The sequence below is a fragment of the Phaseolus vulgaris genome, chromosome 11 (genome assembly GCF_051622355.1).
Source record: "Phaseolus vulgaris cultivar YP4 chromosome 11, ASM5162235v1, whole genome shotgun sequence".
Classification (NCBI taxonomy): Eukaryota; Viridiplantae; Streptophyta; class Magnoliopsida; order Fabales; family Fabaceae; genus Phaseolus; species Phaseolus vulgaris.
Window position 1 is genome coordinate 38,157,202 of NC_143508.1, and position 16,164 is coordinate 38,173,365.

The window sequence follows — 16,164 nt, forward strand, 5'->3', positions numbered from 1 at the left end:
TATTTATGTTTTTTGTTTTTATTTTATTATTGTTGTTTTTATTTTCTATACTTATTTATTTTTGCATTTTTTTCTTCTCATTTTTAAGCATTAAGTGTAGTATTTGCATTAGTTTTTTTTTAGGATTTTGCATTTAGGATAGATAGACACTTCAATATTATTTGTACATTCAATATTAATTAATACTAATTGACTTTGATTTTTTTATAATTATGTCCTGTATTTTTTACTTGAAAATTAACATGATTACATCATTGTTCCGGCCGGTTAACCTGGGTCGTCTTTATGTGTGGCTTGTCTTAACGAGTTAGGGCACCTTCGTTTTGCTTCGTCTGTCAGTACCTGAAAAAAGAAGAACAAAGGGGTGCCCTCGCGGCCGTTTGCACTCCGACGATCAAGTCAGCTAGCGAGAAACACCAAAATACTAGAAACTGTATAATTATCTCAATGACTGAAACTGTATGATTTAACTGTGTTGCCCTAATTGTCTTGTATTCTCAGCGGATGCGCCGTCAAGGACAATTAGGGTCTTCGCTCTGTATGTCTATCTGGGAACTAGGTTAAACTCGTGTAACTGTGGACTGAAAAACACGTACCTCTCTAGGGCTTATTTGCGCCCTATATATAAGTGAAAACTAGGGTTTACCTCTGCGTTGCCTGCTATTATCTAGGGTTCCTTGGAGAAGGTCCTTGCGCCACTATCTTTAGGATCTTAGCGTATCTGGCCCATGGACTTCCCTTATCTTGGAGTGCAATGTATAACCTCATGGCCCCTTGGGCTCTAACTTGAGTGCTGTATTTATCGCGCCATCATTCTGTTCGAATCCCTTAATTGGACACGTGTCATGCATGCAGCCTTCCCTGGATACCTTCAATGAGCACGTGGGCATTACCACGTGCCCCTTTGACTTGATCACTTATTCTGTACACAGGGACCCACAGCGTCGCTGCCCAACTTAGGGTTACCCCTCGTGTGGGCCCTCTCTCTGTGAAATGCTTACGTCATGCGAGTTGATTCTTTAGGCGATGTCTTGCCTAGGCGGTGTCTTACTTAGGCGATGGGCGATGATCTTGGTGGTGACACATCTCGGCGATAACGGCTTACTCAGTGGTAGAGCACACCGCCCTTACATACGTCGACTGTGTTGACTTCTTGACTACCTACCTCTCTCTTGTCCACGTCATCATACCCGATGACCTGGTCGGTACACAAGCCCCCTAGTCTTGAGCTGATAACTTGTTTTCAGCAAAAAGACTAAAGCTTGCCCCCTACTGCCCTTGCGGCGTTTTGATGACATGCCATCTTCCGATCGACTGACGTGAAATTTCTGTATCGCTAGCGCAACGTACCCTCAAGGGCTCTGACGATGTGACATTCTCTGAGTGAACTAAATGACATTTTAATCCGTACCTTTACCTCGCGACACGTGGCCCACTCATGAGGCGCTTGCTTTACCGCTTCAATCATGAGGCTCGAATCTTGAAAACCTCGCATCTCAACTCATTGTCTCTGCTTCCTTCGTATCTTTCTTGCACTATTCACCTTCTTTCCAAGAACTTCTTGCCCCACGTTCTTTCTTTGCGACCCTTGCCTTTGTTGCGTTACTGAACCCTTGACCTCCAGTTTCTTTACTGCTAGTGCACACTAGGATGTCTACCAATCCCTCTTCCTCCCGAGTGAGTCACAAGGATCTCTATCCCTGGGCTTCGAGCGAACTACTCGACGAGTACTCTTGCTTACTTTCTACCAGGGCCCTGAGGGAGCACGTGGGGGAAGCATGTTCCTACGATCATCGTGCCTTCGCAAAGAGGCACGATGATGACATCGTCGTGCTCCCTTGTTCCATGGGAGAGCCGGTGTGCGGGGATGAACGATCCAATAGTGGGGTCCCCTTCTTCTATTTCTATCAAGTAGTTTTTAAGGGCGTCGGCGTACGCCTTCCCTTTTCCAGGTTCGAGAGGGAGCTGTTAACGGAGATGAACACCGCTCCAGCCCAACTGTACCCTAATAGTTGGGCCTTCGTGAAGGCCTTTGCCATTTTGTTCGGTTTCCTTGGGTGCGCGCCTTCTGTGGACATTTTTCTTCACTTCTTTGAGGTGAAGAGGCAGAGAAACAATCTGTGGGTAACCCTTAGCAATGTCCCTGGCAGGATTCTTTTGACTCCTTTTCAGCAAACTTTCACAGGGTGGAAAGGTAGGTTTTTTAAGGTATGCTGCTCCAGCTTGGTACCTTCTGCCCTGGACGGCTTTCCTTTGTACTGGACAAAGGACGCCAAAGCTTTGAAATCTAAACCCCTTAAGAAACTGTCTTCAAGGGACCAGGAAGCTTGCAAGATCCTGGCGGGTGTTGGAGGATTTGATGCGGCTGCCTTAATAAGCTTGGAGTATAATGCCGAGCTTCTAAAAAGATATATATGTGTGTGAGGCTTTTCTCATGACCTTCCCGCTTCTTGTTATGATTCCGCTCAGAAATACCTTGTTTCGCGTATGTCTCTTACTATACTTTACTTCTTCCTTTCACGTAGGTTCAAAGATAAACGATCATCAGAGGACTCTTCTGACTAGGGCTTTGCGGTTTGGAGACGGGGCCTTTTCGTCGCACTGCTTGAAGCCTGGGGCCACTGATGAGTGACGTGTTCTTGCTTTCTGTGTGGATATTTAGGACGTGTATAGGACTACAATTCCATTTTGCACATGTTACAAACTTTGTCTGTAACCCTAACATTGGTTATGTACTTTTCTTTATGCTGAATGTTGTTTAAATTATCTTGCATGCTTGTGTTCTTTGTCATGCCGCGCACGTCACTTCGATATCGCCTTTACGCTCGGCGTGAATTTCTTAGATTTCGTTTGTTTCCCATTCCTTAAACATCCTGTTTCTGATTGCCTTGTTTATGGCTCTGCTCGATCTTCGCCTTTGTGATGGTTGCCTTCCCGTTTGAGCTTTCTTATTCAAACCTTCAGCATTATCGTGCCCGAGCTCATTTGAGACGGTTAGTGACATACTGCTCGCAGCGACGTCAGACCGCCTAGCCCTTCGTTTGACGATGACCCGTCGGCGGTCGTGTACATTTTGCAGACCGCCCCTTCGCACTACCTGATCACGTCATCGCCCTTGGCGACTCGAGGAGGATAAGTTTAAACTTCGACGATCTACGTGGCTTCGCGCGCTAATGCGCACGCCGGTTACTGATTTGACACTTCACCAACCCCCTCTCATCAAATGACACGTGGACTCATCAATGGTTGTTATTTCGTGTCGTTTGCGCTTCCCATGACTTTCGAAATTCTAAACTTCTCGTGCCACCCTACTGTTACATTATCTTCCTGCTTTACTTTCAAACCTTCGATACGCTCTGCTGAACGCTTCGACTCCCCAATCATCATTTCCTCGTACGCTCCTTCCATCATAAAAAAGGTAAACCCTTTATTACTTTGTTGGTGCTCACCGCATTTTGACCAACTTGCATCATCCCTTAACTGTTTGACGCATACGTTGTGGGCTGTTTGTTCTTTGTCTTGCTTCTTTTTTTTTTTTCTTTTTTTTTCTGCGCCTTTAGGTTTTCTTTCCCTTCCTACGACCCTGTTGTTCATGCTGATTTCCCTTCCTATTTTTCGAATCGAATCATTCCTTTTAGCAACCCTCCGCCTTCCTTTTCTTACTTTCCTTTCGTCTTTCCTGCAGTTCTCGATGGCTCGTACAGGTGCCACCCCCGCCCCTTCTCCAAACCCTCCTTCGAAATCTCGCAAACAACCTTCGTCAGGAAACCCCTCCACGTCTCGTAACCCATCTAGAGATCCTGGCATCCTTTCAAACCGGGCTCAGAGGCTTGCGCCCACTCGCCTCAACCAACTGGAATCAACTCCCCCAGAAACTAACGCCACTGTCCGCCCCATTCCTGATTACAAACTGTTGTATTCCTGGGCTCCTCCAGCCCTGCTGAACGAGACTTCCTCGATTAACTCTGAGGCTGACGTTCTTCGCTTGAGAGATAAGACCCACCTGACATTCCATAAGGAGCATGATGACAAGGTTGTTATTCGTCCTTGTCTTCCCGGGGAACCCGTTTGTACTGATAGCAATGGCAACGATGGTCACCCTTTCTGCTTTGTTTACGCAACCGTGTTTAAGAAGGTTAAGCTCAGGTTCCCCTTTACTCGCTTTGAGAGGGAGCTTCTTACCGAGCTTGATATTGCCCCTGCTCAGCTGCATCCCAATGGCTGGGCGTTCGTCAGGGCATACCAAATTGTTTGCGCACATTTAGGCCATCCAGCTTTTGTAGACGTGTTCTTATTTCTGTTTGAGGTCAAAAACCCCGGGGACCGCCTATGGGTAAGCTTTAATGGGATTGCTGGGAGATCCATCCTTTCCATCTTCCAACAATCTTATAAGGATTGGAAGGGTAAGTTCGTTCGTGTTTGCTGTAATGATCAGAGTCCCACACTCCTCGATGGGTTCCCCTTGTACTGGGTTGACAAGGGAAAAAAGGATTCTCAGGATCACTTTCGGAAAGCCAGGAGTCCAGAGAAAATGGGTGAGCTCGATAGAGACCTGTGCCACTTCTGGAAGGAAGTTGCCTCGACCAATACTACCTTACCTACCTCTTCGATCATCAAGTTCGTATTTTATGAGAGTCAACTAGACTTTTACATAGGTCTATTCCCCCACTCCACCTGGATTTTTCTTCCTGTGCCAAATCTGTTTTACTTCTTTACTAAGTTTGTTCGCATTACATATCCTGCGCTTACCTTTGCACTGCTAATTATCTGTGTCTGTAATTGTGTTGATTTGTGGACATCGATCACTTCGTGCAGACACAATGCTGGGAAAGGATCATATGGCTAGGCTGCGTTCTGTAGTCAAACGCCACAAACTCGCCGCGGGCTCTCAAACCGTCCCGAATTCTGTGGCGGAAGCTGCGGTTGCCCGAGGCGAGCTTCCTCCCGTGGGCTCATCTTCCCTTATCGCCCCTCCTGCCCCTTCGAGAAAGAAGCTGCCGCCAAAGAGGGCCAAGAGGAAGAATCCCATAATGGTGTCGGATGAGGAGGATGACGAGAGCACTGAAGATGGACTTATCCGCAAAAGGAATAGGGCGACCGTCGCCGAGCTACCCGCAAACGAGAGTACGGGCCCAGATTATGCGGAAAATCTCCCCAGCGTTTCTACACCCTTTGAGAGTGCTGGGGATGCTTTGCCGTCAAACACCTCAGCTGCTGGGGGCGTTCCGGAGCAAACTACGGACATTCAACGGTCTCCCCAACCTGTAGTGGAGCCGGACGTGTTGCCGCCGCGTCCTGATGTTCCCCTGGTTGTCCATACTTATGAGGGCAGCGACGAGAACCAACCCCCGACTCCTCTTCCAATCCCTGCTCTTCCAGCCCCTATCGAGGAGGTCTTGAAAGCCCACGCCGCTTACCTTAGTGCTATGACCACCGAGTGCGTAGAGAAACGCCTTCACCAGATGATGGGCGAGGCTTTAAGGGACTCCTTGGGCCAGTATAAATCCGAAGCTGGTGTTGCGAAGGACCAAGTCCAACAACTTAAGCGTGATCTTACGATGCGGGGATTGGAGTTTTCGCGGTTAGAGAATGCTCTGAAGGAGGAGTTGCGGAGCGAACGTAAAAACAGCGCTGAACTAGACCAAAAGCTCAGCACCAAACTCTTAGAGGTCACTGAACTCGAGGGCAAACTCGTGCATCAACAGGAGAAGATAGCGGGCCTTGAGGAGACTCTCAAAGCTAAAGGGGCTTACGTGGATGAGCTCGAGGCCAAGTCAATTGAGAGGGAGGATCTGCTGGGTAAAATCAAAGTTGACATGGACCAAAAGGCCAAGGAACTGAGCGAGAAAGAGAAAGAGCTGAGCGAATCTACAACAAAGCTTGCCCAGGCGCTTGAGGAGAACGAAAAGCTGAAGAAGCAAAGTGAAGAACTCGACCTCAACGCCGCAAACGTTCTGACTTCCGGGTTTAGCGCAGCCTTGGAACAGTTCGCTTGTGCTTACCCCGACTTGGACCTCTCCCAGTTCTCAATTTGTCATGAAGTGGTAGACGGCAAAATCGTACCCTCAGACTAACGTTTTCATTTGTTCTTATTTGACATTTTCTTTAGAAACACTCTGAAAGACTTACATATTCGACTTCTGTCCATGTGCAACGAACCTGTTTGTAATGACTTCTTTCTTCGAACCGTGTCAACTTATGCTCATGATTTATCTTTTACCTGTTGTGCGATCGCCTGATAACTTGGTTGGTTTTTACTCAACCCAATTAACTTAGCATGAACTGATGCTTAATTTCCTGGAAATCAACTTATCTTGAACAAACAGTTAGTCTAAAGCAATAACATTTGACACAAAATTACTTACTGAGCAATAGGCGGGAGTCATTTTTAGTATCTGACATCTCGCTTGCCTGATCTGCCAAGTGACATGTGTATTTCTAGGTCATCACCTAAAACTTTTCGAACTTGCCTCAATTTGCTTAAGCAAAGAGGTCTTGTATCCTGTTCTTGCCTGAACTCACTCAAGGATGAGGAGGACTTTATCTGGCCTGAACTCGCTCGACGACGAGAAGGACTTTATCTTGCCTGAACTCGCTCGACGGCGAGAAGGACTTTATCTAGTGCCTCAGCTTGCCCAGGGGCTACCTTTTCCCTAGATGCATTGAGGACTTTCAACCTTATCTTGCCTGCACTCACTCGAGGGTGAGGAGGACTTTCTCTGGTGCCTCAGCATTGCCCAGGGGCTACCTTTTCCCTGGATGCACTGAGGGCTTTTAACCTTATCTTGCCTGCACTCACTCGAGGGTGAGGAGGACTTTCTCTGGTGCCTCAACATTGCCCAGGGGCTACCTTTTCCCTGGATGCACTGAGGGCTTTTAACCTTATCTTGCCTGCACTCACTCGAGGGTGAGGAGGACTTTCTCTGGTGCCTCAACATTGCCCAGGGGCTACATTTTCCCTGGATGCACTGAGGGCTTTTAACCTTATCTTGCCTACACTCACTCGAGGGTGAGGAGGACTTTCTCTGGTGCCTCAACATTGCCCAGGGGCTACCTTTTCCCTGGATGCACTGAGGGCTTTTAACCTTATCTTGCCTGCACTCACTCGAGGGTGAGAAGGACTTTCTCTGGTGCCTCAACATTGCCCAGGGGCTACCTTTTCCCTGGATGGACTGAGGGCTTTTAACCTTATCTTGCCTGCACTCACTCGAGGGTGAGGAGGACTTTCTCTGGTACCGGGGCTAGCTATTCATACTTGAGGAGGGGGCGTCCCGAAGGAATCCCTTAACCCCTGCTCAAGGACTAGGCGCACGGATTTTAACTCATACTGGACATACCTGTCATCTTGCTCTGAACACTCGCCTATACTCGTTCTTGGCGAGCAGGACTTCTTAATCTGTTCTCGCCTAAACTCGTTCTAGGCGAGTAGGACTTTTTATTCTGTTCTCGCCTATACTCGTTCTAGGCGAGTAGGACTTAAACTTAACTTTCACCTCCGATTGCCAGGTGGCGACAAGGACTTAAAAACTTTATACTTGTGCCTCCGATCGCTGGGTGGCGATGGGGACTTAAAAACTTTATACTTGTGCCTCCGATCGCTGGGTGGCGATGGGGACTTAAAAACTTTATACTTGTGCCTCCGATCGCTGGGTGGCGATGGGGACTTAAAAACTTTATACTTGTGCCTCCGATCGCTGGGTGGCGATGGGGACTTAAAAACTTTATACTTGTGCCTCCGATCGCTAGGTGGCGATGGGGACTTAAAAAACTTTATACTAGTGCCTCCGATCGCCGAGTGGCGATGAGGACTTAAAACTTTATACTTTTGCCTCCGATCGCGAGGTGGCGATGAGGTCTTAAAACTTTGGACTGAATGCATGCGATCTGAATCTGCTCTAAATTATACAAGGACGACAAAGTCTTCTCTTGAAAACTTAAAATGACAAACATGCAAACTCAATAACTGGGAAACTTTGATAAATTATTTAAAATGATAATCATGCAAGCTTAATAACTGGGAAAACTTTGATAAACTCGAACTTTCTTTATTGGGTGGCCTCATTAAAAAACCCTTCTCAGGGAAAAAGAGCGCCACCTTGAAAAACTGTTTTCACTTGATTGTTTGAGTTAACTGCTACTTACAATGTTTCAACTGTAATAAAACTTGAGGTGGGTAGCGTTCCAAGTGCGAGGAATCGCCCCTCCCTCCAGTGTTTCCAAACGATAGGCGCCGTTCCCGAGTGCTTCGGTTATTCTAAACGGTCCCGTCCATTTGGATGACAATTTATTCTGCATCTCGTACGGGTGGGCCTTCCTCATTACTAGGCCGCCATCTCTGAACTGTCTTGGCCTTGCCCTAGAATTGTACTTGCGCTCGACTCTTCTCTTTATCGCCTCGGCCTTTACCCTTGCCTCCTCCCTGACCTCATCCAACAAGTCTAAGTTCATCCTCCTTTCTGCATTCGAGTCTTCTGCCACGAAGTTTTGGAATCTCGGCGAGCTTTCCTGGATTTCAATTGGGATCATTGCATCGCACCCGTACACCAAGCTGAACGGGGTTTCATGGGTTCCTGACTGTTCAGTGGTGTGATATGCCCATATTATACGGGGAACTTCCTCAGCCCAAGACCCTTTGGCCTTCTCCAATCTCCTCTTCAAACCTCTTAGTAAAACCCGATTAGCCGACTCCACCTGCCCATTCGTTTGCGGGTGTTCCACAGAAGCAAACACCTGTTGAGTTCCAACGTCCTCGCATAGCTTCTTCAGCAGGTGACTTGCGAACTGAGTCCCGTTATCCGACACCAAACGCTTGGGCACACCGAAGCGACACACAATATTCTTCCATACGAAGTTCTGTATCTTGTGCGTTGTGATCTGGGCTACTGGTTCTGCTTCAATCCACTTCGTGAAGTATTCGACTGCCACAACCAAATACTTCATCTGCCTAATCGCCAATGGGAAGGGTCCCAGGATATCGATTCCCCATGTGTGGAAAGGCCAGGGACTGTAGATTGATTTTAACTCTTCCGGAGGCGCCTTGTGCCAATCGGCGTGCTCCTGGCACTGCTTGCAACGTTGGGCATATCTCTTGCAGTCTTCTCTCATTGTCGGCCAATAATAACCCGCACGGATGGTTCTTGTTGCCAAGGCTCGACCTCCGATGTGACTCCCGCAAATCCCTTCATGAAGCTCGGTCATAATTCTCGTGCACCTTTCTCCATGCACACATACTAAAAGGGGGTGTGTGAACCCAAACCTGTAAAACTCACCATCGATGAGGGTGAACTTGCTGGAGTTCCTTTTTACCTTCCTAGCTTCCGCCGAGTCCATTGGGAGTAAGCCATCTGCGATGTATTGCTGATATGGCGTAATCCATGTGTCCGGCTCGTGGACGGCGCAAACTTGCGTCATTTTTATCTCCCCCACTGGATGCGCTCTAACCCTTGGCGTTCTCAAGGTCTCCTGAGATAGGGATTTATGACTTCTTGCCATCCCTTCCTTTGACTTGCAGATTTGGAGAACTTGGTGGTCTGCCACGAACGCTCGAGGTGTCTTCAGGGTCTCTTGTATGACGGTCCTCTGCCTGCCCCCCTTGCCCGAACTGGCGAGCTTTGCTAGTAAGTCGGCCTGGGCGTTCAGCTCCTTTGGCACATGCACTACTTCAAACGAAACAAAAGACTTCCTCAACTCCTGCACATACTCCAGATAAGCTGCCATCTGCGGATCTTTAGCCTGGAACTCGCCGGTCACTTGGCCTGTGATTAGCAATGAATCGCTTTTGGCCAACAGCACCCTTGCTCCCATCTCCTTTGCCAACAAAACGCCAGCGATCAAAGCCTCGTATTCCGCCTGGTTGTTGCTGGCTTTAAAGGCGAATTTTAGGGATTGTTCTATCAACACGCCGTTGGGTCCTTCCAGAATTATCCCGGCCCCACTGCCTAACTGGTTAGAGGATCCGTCCACTGAGAGTACCCAACGAAAACCATCCCCGGCGCTTTGCACTGTTTCAGAAGATAATTCGACCACGAAGTCAGCGAAGATTTGACCCTTGATCGGTCCCCGGGGCTCATACTTGATGTCGAACTCCGACAACTCTACCGCCCATTTTACCATTCTTCCAGCCACATCTGGTTTCTTCAGGACCTTCTGGATAGGTAAGTCGGTCATCACCAACACTGTAAAACTCTGGAAGTAGTGGCGCAACCTCCTCGCCGAAAACACTACTGCCTATGTTGCTTTCTCCAAAGCTTGATATCTCACTTCTGGGCCCCGCAATACCTTGCTGACAAAATAAACGGGTTTCTGAGTTTGATCTTGATCCTGGACGAGCATCGCACTCAGTGCCTTCTCGGTTACGGCGAAGTATAATCTGAGGGGCGCTCCTACTTGGGGTTCGCACAGGACCGGCGGGCTTGCCAAGTATTCTTTGAGTTTTATGAAAGCCTTTTCGCACTCTTTCGTCCAGACAAATTTATTGTTCCTTTTCAAGCACTGGAAATATGGGTGACCCCTCTCCCCACTGGCAGACACGAATCGCGACAGGGCGGCCATCCGACCCGTGAGCTGCTGCACTTCTTTCACCGTAGCAGGACTCCTCATTGCCAAAATGGCCGCACACTTGTCAGGGTTTGCCTCGATCTCTCTTTCGGTCAAGAGAAAACCTAAGAATTTTCCCGCTTCCACACCGAAAATGCACTTCTCGGGGTTCAACTTTAGCTTGTATTTGGCTATCGTAACGAACAGCTCCCCTAAGTCGGCTATATGTTGGTTTTTTTCCAAGGATGTTACGACCATATCGTCAACGTAAGCTTGCACGTTTCTCCCAAGCATAGGCGCGAGCACTTTATCCATCAATCTCTGGTACGTGGCTCCCGCGTTCTTCAGCCCAAAAGGTATCACTTTGTAGCAATAGCACGACTGTTCTGTCATGAAGGCAGTTTTTTCCTCGTCCATGGGGTGCATCTTAATTTGATTGTACCCCGAGAACGCGTCTAAGAAACTCAACAACTTACACCCTGCTGCGCTGTCCACTAGGGCGTCTATACTCGGCAAAGGATAGGAATCCTTTGGACAGGCTTTATTTAGATCTGTGAAGTCGACACACATTCGCCATTTCCCATTGCTCTTTTTTACCAATACAACATTGGCGAGCCATTCCGGATACTGTATCTCCTTGATATGGCCTGCCTCAAGGAGTTTTTGCGTCTCATCTCTGATCGCCTGTCTCCTTTCTTCATTGAATTTTCTTCTTCTTTGTCGGACTGGTCTGACTTGGGGGTCCATTGCTAGGCGATGACATAAAAAATCGGGGTCGATTCCTGGCATATCCGAGGCAGACCACGCGAACGCGTCCAGATGCATGCCTATCACCTTGGGGATCTGTTCCTGTGTCCCGTCGTCTAGATTTTTCCCCAACTTTAAAGTTTTACCGCCGATCTCCCTCTCGAGCCAATCTCCAACCGAGCGAGGTCTCCTCTCGCTAGCGAGCAATGCTCTCACAATACTCTTAAATTTAAAACTGAAGGCAATGTTAGAATAAGAAAAACAACTCCTAATGGTGGAAGAGGTATTCTTAATGGGTAAGGCAATGAATTTAGGTTGCGAAAGGTTGTTGTAAGGCTTGTGTGTGAAGTGATTCAAGTTTGAAAGGAAGGATTCAAGTTCTTGGACGAATCTTGAAGCTTTCTTGAAGTTGTTTTTAAGATAAAGTGATGGAAGTCGTTCCATGCTCCTTCTTAGATGATGGAATTCTTTTTGAGTGTTGAGTGTAGATTGATGTGAGGCAGCAAAAAACTTGTAGATTTGTGGAGGAAGCACCGAATAGTCATGATGGTTCTTAGTTTAGGCATGAGATTACAAGGTGCAAAGGGCAAGGAAGAGGTTATGCCAACTTCTTTGAGTTTCTAAGAATGCAATGAGTATCATAGAAGAGACTTGGATAAATGTGCTGAGAATTTCATAAACACAAATTCATATATCAATCAAGTCTAGAAATTACAAGATGAGAGTCTCTTATTTATAAGCTAAGGAGACTTCTAAGATGACTATTGAGTTCTCAAAATACCCTTCATTCCTAGCATGTCATGTGGAAATCCTAAGACTACAATAAATATTACTTTAGGTAATAACATAAAATCATGGCCTAAAGCATAAAATCGTAGCCTAGAGTTTAGGGGACGGTTTTTTAGTTGTGGTCTAGGTGAGCGTGGCCGTTTGTAATAGGTCATGGTTTTATAAAGACAACAATTTTAAAGTTGTTACCTAAAGTTTGTATAACAACCACAATTTTAAAAGCGTTGCTTAAAGTGTTAACAAAAATCACAATACATTTTTTATTTTATTTAAAAAAAATTACTCATAGAAAAGTTCAAGATGAAAATAATAAGTATTGAAGGACAATGTCTATTGAAATAGTAGTAACCTAGAAAAAAATCTCATATTTCAATGGATATTTTCAAACTACATAATAAAAAAAATTTGTCTTCTCATATCTTCAAAATTAAAATTACAAACAATATGATTTTATCTTCTTCTTTCTTCTTGATTTTACTGTAATCTCTCACACTCAACACTGATTCATGCTTCTATTTTCTAATTCAGCAAAAGAATTCGCATAAGGTTAGTTAGTTTGTTACTTAATCTGAATCTTTAAAATGCTTGCGAGTTTCATTTGATTTCATTGAGTTGTCTCCTTAAACCCTAAGCTACGAATATGGATGTGGATTGGGTTATTATGAGTGTTTTCAGACTTTTGAACGTTTGGATTGTAAACTGTGGTAGTTGTTATGTTGTTTGGAATGAAAATTAGGTGTTCTGTTCTGTTCTCTTTTCTCAACAATGGTGTCTCTCTCGCACCTCAACAAACTCTTCAGCCTCTGTTTCGCCACCACCTTCGCTCGGGATTTGTACCTAGCCCGTCGAAAGGCCGAGGATGGCGGCCGAATTCGTGACTTTAGCGTGGCGTGTCCGAGCGGTGACGAGTGATGATGAATGGGGCACGGAGAAGGAGGAGGCGTACGACGGTGGTTTGGCGGTGGAGGAGAAAGTGGTTGAGCCGGAGACGGAGAACCAACAAACAATGCTGCAAAATTCTACAAATGGTTTACTAAGGTTTATAGTTACATCACTTTTAAATAAATTCTACATCTTAGGCCTTGCTCTATCCTTGCATTTTCATCATTCATATGGCTTACTTAAAATGATTCTAAGTTTCATTGGACATTAATTTTAGGGAAAAGATGAGAGGGGAACTTGTCTTCAAAAACTTGAATATGGAGTTTTTTGCCTAGGTACCAAACAATGAGCATTTTAATAGGGTAAAATCAGATGATTTTTTTTATTTAACTAAAAAAATTATCATTTGTTTCTGATGCCGTTCTTTTGATACAAATAGGTAAAGTTGTGGATGGAGAACTTACTGAACAAGGTGTATAATTCTATCTCCGTATTTTCAAAAGTATTAAATAGTTTCTCTGTCTCGTTACGATTGCATAGAATCATTGTAGTTGATCAAAGCTGAGTAACCTGGTACATCTTTTCATTTGTGCCTTTTATTTTTGTTTCATTTAATTTTCTCCTTCCTAGCTGCAAAGTCAAACTACTAGTGCTATTTCTGTTTGCTTAGTGGAATGCTGCCTTACATTGATAGATTGAATGTATTTGATAAGCCTTTCAAAATGTCTAATTGGTGTATAATGTTTGAAGCAAACTTTCAAAAAGTACTATAAGTCATTTATTAGGCAATCTTATTACAGTCTCTTAATTCTAGATATATGTAACATAGACTCCAGCCTGCACTGGTGGAATTATATTAGATGATTGTAATTTGTTTAAAATTTAGGAAAACGCTATCGTATTAAGTTTTATATTTCTGTAGATTTGTTTGTATTAGTCCTTTGAAGTGTATATTAATAAAACCACGTTCTAGTAAAATTCTGAAGTTTGTATATTAGACTTTATAATGTAAAGTAGTTATCGTCTTTTCATAGATATCTTCTTACATGGTTGTGTTTGCTGCAGGTGCAAAGCGTCTAGTTACACTTGGATTAGGTGATGATGATCAATCCATTGAAGATGATTTTTCTTCCTGGTAAAGATATTCCTCTGGTTTCTTTCACTACTGCTATCTAGCTATTAATTATATTATTGCTACCCATAAAATCTCAGAGCCCGTAGAATTGGAGTGCTGAGTGCACCACCTATTGGATGTGCCATCACAGATAACTCTGACTGGAGGATTGGTAAGAGGGTGCTCAGAAAAGTACAATTATGCAGCCAAGTTGTTCAATTCCAAGCTCTCAAAGAACATGATTCCCTTCAAAACTCCTCCAAAAGCAGGATTGTTTACATTGATGTTTACAACCCTCTACTCGATATCATTCAGAATTACCAAAATTATGGTAATCCCAAGTTAACTTAGTTTCATTCATTCTTTCATGAGAATTCACATCTTTAATATTTTTTAATGTACTTTTATCAATTTGTTAAATATCTAACAGCATGTGTTTTTTGTAATGATTCTTTAAAAGAAGAAAAATCTAAAGTTGAGTTGTTGAATTACAGGCTTTAAAGTTTGGACCGAGGTTGCTGTGGCACGGGGAAACTAGAGGTTGCAGTGCTATGCAATCCTTTGGATGCTACTTGTTCTAATGCTTCAGAATGTGTTTTGGGACAGTTATCATCCAATAGAAGGCGTTTACAGAAAGTTAGTGATTCATGTTCTTCAAAAGTACATGAATCAACTGTTTTGAGCTCCTCCATATCACAAGTTACAATATTAATAAGGATATATTTATACAAATTTCATTCTAAGTATTTTTTTAAAAAATAAATATTTTTTATATGAATTAAAATAAAATTATACATAAGTTAAAAAAAATATCAAATAAATTATAAGAAATGTTTTCTATAAAGTATTTTATATATAAATTAATTTTAACTTATTGTAACGACCAGGACATCGGGTATGATGACGTGGCTTGCACGTGACTATGTGGGGCGTGCTCAGCGGAGCACGTGGGCAAGGGAAGGATGGATGGTTCAGAGGTGAGCGTTGTCGCCGGTTCGTGGAGCTGGCGTTCTGCGATGAACATGGTCGGTCGTCGCCAGGTTTGTCTGTCATCGACGTGTTTGGCGATTGGCGACCAGGTAGCTTGATATCGCCGCAGGAAGCACGTCGCCGGATTCCCCGACAAGCTCAGTTGAAGCTGATGAAGGCCCAGAAGTGTAGGTTCAAGTGTACAACTCCAGTGAGGCGATTGTCGCGCCAGCATAGGGCGTGAAGGGCGTGTGGGTTGAAGGGGACAGCTTGCCTATCAGCGACAGGATTCCCAGAGTGGACATTCGTTTGTGACAAGGTCTCCTCAGCCCGAGAACACTCATGGCGCAGTGTTAAGGAGGGTGCCATTAACAAACAGGCGGTATCACAGAGATGGTGCATTGTGCTGCACCCGATACTCGCCTGGTCAGGTAGTGTTCTAAGGCACATTGCGTGTTAGCTTGCTCCATGGGTAGATGACTTAGTTGTGCGGCTGGTTACTACACAGAAATAACGTTCAAGTTGCACCAACCCAGATGACGACACGCGTAGGGCTGGGTGCAATAGAGAAATGACGCTCGAGTTACCCTGGCTCAGATGATGACACGTGTAGGGCTGGGCGCTACCTGCTATCCCAGCCCCGATGGCGACACGTGCAGGGTTGGATGCGAGCCACGCGTCCAAAAGCATAACGGCCTGGAGAGAGAGGAAACCTAGCTATAAAGGTAAACTTAACAGAATTTGCAGAGGTACGTTTTCATTACGGCTCATTCTGCTAGGGTTGTGTGCCTTTAGTACGGTTCCTCAGAGCATATTTTCTCTGAGTTTTGGGTGTTCTTGTTACTGACTTGAGCGTCGGAGCGCCATCGGCCGCAGAGGCGCCACCTTGTGTTTTCAGGTTCCCTGAGGAAGCTCTTGTGGTGTGAACTTGAAGGGCACGTGGAGTCAAGCTGGTGAGGAGGTTCGTGACGAGACAACGCTTTGGCGCTAAGTCAACCGGCAGGATCACTTATGGATAATTTATTTTAATTTTTTCTTATTTTTTTTTCTTAGAAGTACTTATGAGAAGTTTGTCTAAATAATTATATATAGTTATGATGGGAAAGAGAATTACTATTTTGAATTTG

General features: G+C 45.1%; 1 long non-coding RNA gene across 5 annotated transcripts; it reads left to right on the plus strand.

Moving 5' to 3' along the window:
* Window positions 1-12,486: 12,486 nt before the first annotated feature.
* On the plus strand, window positions 12,487-15,786 carry LOC137831127 (uncharacterized). Of its 5 annotated transcripts, XR_016517799.1 has the most exons (8): window positions 12,487-12,618; window positions 12,809-13,110; window positions 13,232-13,289; window positions 13,394-13,426; window positions 14,020-14,089; window positions 14,167-14,399; window positions 14,563-14,704; window positions 14,956-15,786. It is a non-coding gene; the product is annotated as an uncharacterized LOC137831127 (long non-coding RNA). The 5 variants fall into 5 exon arrangements; XR_011084346.2 differs by lacking the exon at window positions 14,956-15,786 and having other exon boundaries at window positions 13,232-13,316; window positions 14,563-14,712; XR_011084345.2 differs by lacking the exon at window positions 14,956-15,786 and having other exon boundaries at window positions 14,563-14,712.
* The last annotated feature ends 378 nt before the right edge of the window (window positions 15,787-16,164 follow it).